This window comes from Oculina patagonica, chromosome 4 (genome assembly GCF_052425735.1).
Source record: "Oculina patagonica isolate OP01 chromosome 4, crgOcupat, whole genome shotgun sequence".
Lineage (NCBI taxonomy): Eukaryota > Metazoa > Cnidaria > Anthozoa > Scleractinia > Oculinidae > Oculina > Oculina patagonica.
Window position 1 is genome coordinate 17,276,628 of NC_135761.1, and position 6,266 is coordinate 17,282,893.

Consider the following 6,266-nt stretch of genomic DNA (forward strand, 5'->3'; position numbering starts at 1 on the left):
TCTCTCAATACACGTGAATAAATACGTACTGGCGAATTAAACCTGTGATGGACCATCAGTCCATCGATCATCCAGGGAAGGGGTGTGGGGAGTAGAAATACTCCTAGTCGCTTCAGGTTACGGGAACCGGGATGAGCTCTGGTCTGATGGCTGAACTAGGGTCGAACGCAGACTTAAGGCTGGTTCTCATATGATCGCCCCGATCGTCTCTGTCGCTTCTGTCGTTTACAAAGTCTGAGGTGATTGGAGCAAGCAAACTTTTTGAAGCGACAGAAACGAGAGACGATCGGGACGATCATATGAGAACCAGGCTTTAACCTACCTTCAATTTGCACGAAAGCGCTAAAATACGATCATGACACTTAGATGATATTATTTATTTTATATGAAAGTGAAGGGTGTGTTAACATGATAGCTTGAATCTCACTCTGACGATAATAACTGTGTTTGTGTCGCAGCAAAGCACGCCGATAGTGACGTAACTATTAAAATGCAATTTTGTGTTGTAAACCATCAGTTCAGGCAAACCGGATTTCTTAGTTCAAAAACTGTGATTAGTACAGTTGCAAATGTGAATGATAACATGACTAACTAGTAGCTCTAATATTAGTAGTGTAAACTACGTTTTGCGCTTGAGCGAGGTGTTATTCTACAGAGGAGAAGTTAAACCTCGTGTTTTCTGTTGATTCCTTCCAGTGCACCTGCGGTATGACTTCCTTCCAAGTTTCTTTGTTCTAATGCAGTGGACGCTCTAGATCTCCGCCAGTTGTAAAATAAGCAAAGTGTATCAACGTCCTGTTTACCAGAAAGGTTCGTTCAAGGTTTAATATTGGTCTTCATGTATTGATTGGTAATTCTAATGAGAAAGAGATTTGCAAGGGAGAAATGTACGGTAGTAAGGCAGTATACAATACTATAGTTGTTGTGATTTTTAATTTAACCGTGATCTAATAATGTTCTGCTTCATCACGTGTTTATTGCTAATAACTTTAGTGACACCGGCGAGATTTGCATAAAGAGCTATCTGAGCTATCACGATTTCAAAAAGCAATCAATCGATGATTATTTTTAGTTTGTTTTGTATCGAAAAGAAAAGATCTACGTCAGCAAGAGCCGGAAATCCGTTTTCCTTTTTTTAAGTGGTTTGTTTTTTAGCGGTAAAAGCTCGTTTGTGAACGCCTCTATTTTCTGTTGGTTATTTCAAGTGAAAATCAGAAGTTATTAAGACTTCCTGTTTGTCAAATAATTCCTCAAAACTAGGGCACCTAACGGTTGGTAGACATTACGGTTTCACACAAGACCGCAGGTTGGGGTCAGGACTCAAGCTAATAATAATCGGCAAAAGGAACAGGTGTACGTCAGTACTTACACACAGACAGTTAAAAGGGTTTAAGACGGAATCCACTAGGAAGTCGAGTAATATTTATTAAAGTTGGACAAAAATCAATTTCCAGAATAATTTAAATCCTATTGCGTTATTTCCTACCCTTAATAAAAGGTGAAGATGTAAGTAATTATCCGTGATAACACCAACAACAATTTCTTATCAGAGTCTGAGAAAATGAATTTCAAAGTTCACAAGGTATGGGAAAAATCTCACGTGTAGCCATTTTGTAAATTCGTCTTAAGCGATTCAGTGGAATTCAGCGGAACTTCCAAATGTGTTTTCGATGTGTGGTGTTGTTAGAAAAGATTTCTTTTGATAAGATATTTGAAGCAGTAACAAAAAAGTTTGCAATAAGGTGGAAATAATTCTGGTACAACAATTTCTTATCAGAGTCTGAGAAAATGATATTTAAAGTTCACAAGCTATGGGCAAAAGCTTACATCTTTTAAGAGATTCATTGGAATTCAGCGGAACTTCAAAATGTGTTTTCGATGTGTGGTGTTGTTAGGAAAGATTTCTTTCGATAAGATATTTGAAGCAGTAACACAAAAGCTTGCAATTAGGTGTAAATAGTCTTGGTACATAATTTTGTCCAATAACTACTCGAAGTCCTGGCGGATTTCCTCTTAAAATGTTTTCAAACTCGGAGCGCAAATAAAATTTAAAAGCGTGAAATATTTCGTCTGATATCATCCAGACTTCATCAGTCACTGAGGTGGTGTTTTTTAAGATGAATGTTAAGAAGACATTTCAAAGCCTCGGGGGAGTTAAAATTCTGTCATAAATTGGAGCTAATTCAAAACCATTGTCTCTATTTAACAAATGTTTTCTGAGTTTTATCTCAATGGCCTCTTTTACCCGGCGTTTAAAGGTGTTGATTTCGGTGGCTAACACTTTTGTCTTGCTTGTGTCTACCGAGTGGCCCTCCAGTCGACAATGCTCATGAATGGCTGACGAGTTCCTCGACTGATGTTCTTTCATTCTGGTTTCCAGTAAACGGGACGTTTCGCCAACGTACTCCTTGTTGCACTGTTCACATTGAACCTGGTACACAGTTCCGCATTTCTTTAGATTGGACGTTTTGTCCTTGACATGTACCAATTGCGACCTCAGGGAATTTACGGGTTTATGAATAAGTGTGACCTCGTGTGACTTAAGTAATGTTTAATAAACAAGCAGGAGTGCTTTATCAAGTTTAAAACACGAGGCGCAGCCGAGTGTTTTAGACTTGATGAAGCACGATCTGCGAGTTTATTGAACGGCTTCAAAGACATTCCTAAATAAGCGTGTCCCAATAGAGTTCATATCATCGATGCCTCTGTGGCGTTGGAAATTAGCATACGAAAAAAATATTACGTAGAAAATAAGTATGCAAGAAAATCAAATCTCACACGTGTTTTGAACTGAACGAAGAGGACATGGCGTCCACTTCCAGGGCTTTTCGGAAGCCTAAAAATGCCCAGGAAGAGAGGAAATTATCAGAAAGTGCTACCCCAAAGTCAACACAGGCAGCGACAAAGTGGTCCTTGAAAATTTTTCGAGAATGGCAGAATGGTAGGAAAAACAGAAGTCCATCAATCGAGCCTTGCGCCTTCAGAACTGACAACTCTAAAGTGCAATGCTTGGACACTGACATAACCAGTACGACGGCTGAGTCATTGAACTTTTGGCAGATTAAATTTGCCGAAGAAGTGTGCAAAGAGAATGGTGAAAGGTACAGAATTTTTCTGGATCTGTATTTAACAACTGTACTATTCATTTTGTACAAAAGTAAATGTACTGCGTGTGTTAAGAACATTAAATATTCACCACCATTTGTTGTTTCAGTTGATGTATTGTTATTAATATTCATAAATCACGTGCAGTGACTTTATATCTGATAAAACACCGCATACTAATAAGGAAGAGGTTTTATCAATATAAAGTCGATCCACGTGACGTATTATCGACCAGTTGATAGGTTGATGGGCTTATGAATTATTAATGAGTTTTTGAATCGCTCTTTAAAGGCGTTCAGAAATTCCTTTGATGTATGGCGCTGAAGCGTAGATTTTCTACTTGTTTTCGGGCTCTTTCGTTCCAGACTTGAAAAGCGGTATTGTTTGCATCCAATCTGGGTAGTTGTTTACTTTCAAAGCTTGTTTCACGTGTTGGGCTTCTCTTGTTTTGTCCTCGTCCTCGGTGACCAAGGTGGCTTTCAAACCTCACAATCATTTCAAGGATTGATGGTTAATCTTAACGTGCGGGATTACGTTCTGTGCCCAGAAGTGATCGCGCGAATGTCAAACGCGTGCCTATCTGCCTGGGTAGGAAATGTGTATAAGTGGTATCATTTTCAGGTTGGCGTTAAAGGGTAACCCAAGCTTCTTATTCCATCTCCTTGTAGTCCAATGGGTGTTTAAGTGATTTGTATTTCACGATGGACGAGTGTGTTTTTGTTCACGTGACACTTGACAACTATTTTCAGTCATAATCCCAGTTTGAGTGTGGTGTGTTTCTCTCAGTTTTCCAACTCAGTTGATCGGAAATAAGCAATTAGTTCGATGGCCATTTGGCATGTGTCTCGATATGTACAGGTCAATAAATTACCAATGTAATTTGTTTCTAAAGAAACTGTTGCGCAGCGTGGGCGGGCAACTAAAACATGTAGTTTGAAGTTATGAATAAATGAAATCATATATATGAACTACGGATGAAGACTAAACGAAGAGTACATCCTCGCAGTCACGAACACAACTTAAGCAGTTGCGAAAAGAAAGCCTGAAAAAAATATCAGGCTTGCCGGGACTCGAACCCTGACCTCTGCGATACCGGTGCAGCGCTCTAACCAACTTAATGTCGAGCTCCCAGTTTGTTTGTTAGCTCAATCGATTAGAGCGCTGCACCGGTAGTGCAGAGGTCAGGGAGGATCTTCTCTTCATTTATTCATCATCCGCAGTTCATATATATGATTTCATATATTCATAATTTTATCTTCATCTTCCCCGCGATATATTACGAATCAATTTAATGACCAGCTCCCAGTTGGCTTGTTAGCTCAATCGATTAGAGCGCTGCATCGGTATCAAAGAGGTCAGGGTTCGAGTCCCGGAAAGCCTGATTTTTTCAGGCTTTCTTTTTGAAACTGCTTAAGTTGTGTTCATAACTGTGAGGATCTTCTCTTCATTTACATGTAGTTTGATTAACAACTAGAAGTTGATAAAGGTAATTTTAAAAACTGCTGTTTCGAGAGCATTAGTTCTTCGTCGGAGCAAAATGGAGGACTGTGGGTTTGGTGTGTAATTGTATACAAGAGGATGGTGTCATACAATTGGAGTAAGCATGGTAACGGACAACGTATAAATGGTGCTTCCTAATTATTTTAATAAAAACCCTGATATACTCAATGATAATTTTCATACCCTATTTCAAGTTATTTTTTCCAGTAGACAAGTGCAATTTTGTATTTCATTATCTTTTAACAATTTGTGTGTGCATATAACTGCGTTTTTGCGGATCATGATTGTAATGTTGGATTTCTTTGTAACAATTCTGCGAAATAAACTTTATTCACGCAACAAAAATATTGGTATTGATCAAATTCGTTTAGAATTTTGAAGAAACGTACGACTAGGGGAAGGGCATTTACCGCTTAATCCCGAAATTAATCCCTGGGCTGATATTTACTCGACGTTCCTTTCAGGTGGGCTTATTTTCGGGGAGGGCTTGTATACAAGGGGATGGAGATTTGTGTTACAAAAATCGTTGGGGGTTTACTTGAGCGGGATGGTGTGCCCGCCCTAGGTCTCTGAGCATTCTCTGGTAACGTCAGGAGCTAACATCAGGGATGGGCGCAGGGGTTGCATTTTCTGAGGAATTCTTGCATGTAAGATTGGGGTGGGGGGGGGGGGGGGGTGGGTCCTATGTCAAAGATTGTAGTTTGTCCAAAAAAAAAAACGACCAAGGCAGATAAAACGATTCATACTTCGTTTAAGATCCACGCCCAGGGGGATGGGGGTACTCCGGCTTGTAAATGACGGGGATGATCGAATGGAGGCAAATCTCAGGGCCCAAAAAAATCCCTAAGTCTTCTGACATTACCCAAAAAAATCCCTGAACCAAAAATAACCCCCCAAAAAATCCCTTGTCAAATTACCTTTAAATTGCCAGGAGGTGCAATAACATAACACAAAGAACGCTCGTTTTCTTTATTCATCATACCATAAATACGCCAAGGCCGCGCCAAGGCACTTAAGTTCGTTTTTAATACCCACAAAAATCCCCTATCTAAATCAAGACCCCCCCAAAAAAATACTTGCCAAATTTTCCAACCCAAAAAAATCCCGGAATCGAAAATTTCAAACCCAAAAAAATCCTTCGATCATCCCCGTCATTAACAAGCCGGAGTACCCCCCTGGGGATCCACGATCCGAACCTCAAGACAGGCAGAGACCGGAATAATTCAGCTGATCTGCGATCCGCCGTATTTTCAAAGCCAAGTCCGCTGTTGTTTTAAGTAGAGCGTGTCAAACAATTTTTTTGAAGTAATGCAGTATCAGCCTAGTTTTCTGTCTCTCAAAAAGCTTGTCAGAATTCTACTCTTTAAGAGAAACCGTATGTCGACCGGCCCTACTTTTTTTAAGGTTACTCCCCAAAAGCCCCACCCAGAAGCAATACGCAGTTGTTTCCCCGTGCTCTTCAGGATCCTTCGCGCGAGCAACAATTATAATTAAGCCAAAAAACAGTAAAAAACAAAACTCGTGGCTTTTCTAACTAATAAAGGAGGTGAATAAAGGTACCCAAGTCCACCAATTTGTGATATATATTTGGCCCAATCCGTTGACCTGCCTCTATTTTTGTTCAAATCCATATCTGCATTACTTCAAAATTTTCTGTGCCT

At 39.8% G+C, this 6,266-nt stretch overlaps 1 protein-coding gene across 1 annotated transcript in view; it reads left to right on the forward strand.

Annotated features, from left to right (window-relative positions):
• The window catches only part of LOC144648205 (uncharacterized), a 38,494-nt gene that overhangs the window by 4,374 nt on the left and 27,854 nt on the right, over positions 1-6,266 (forward strand). The window lies entirely within an intron of this gene.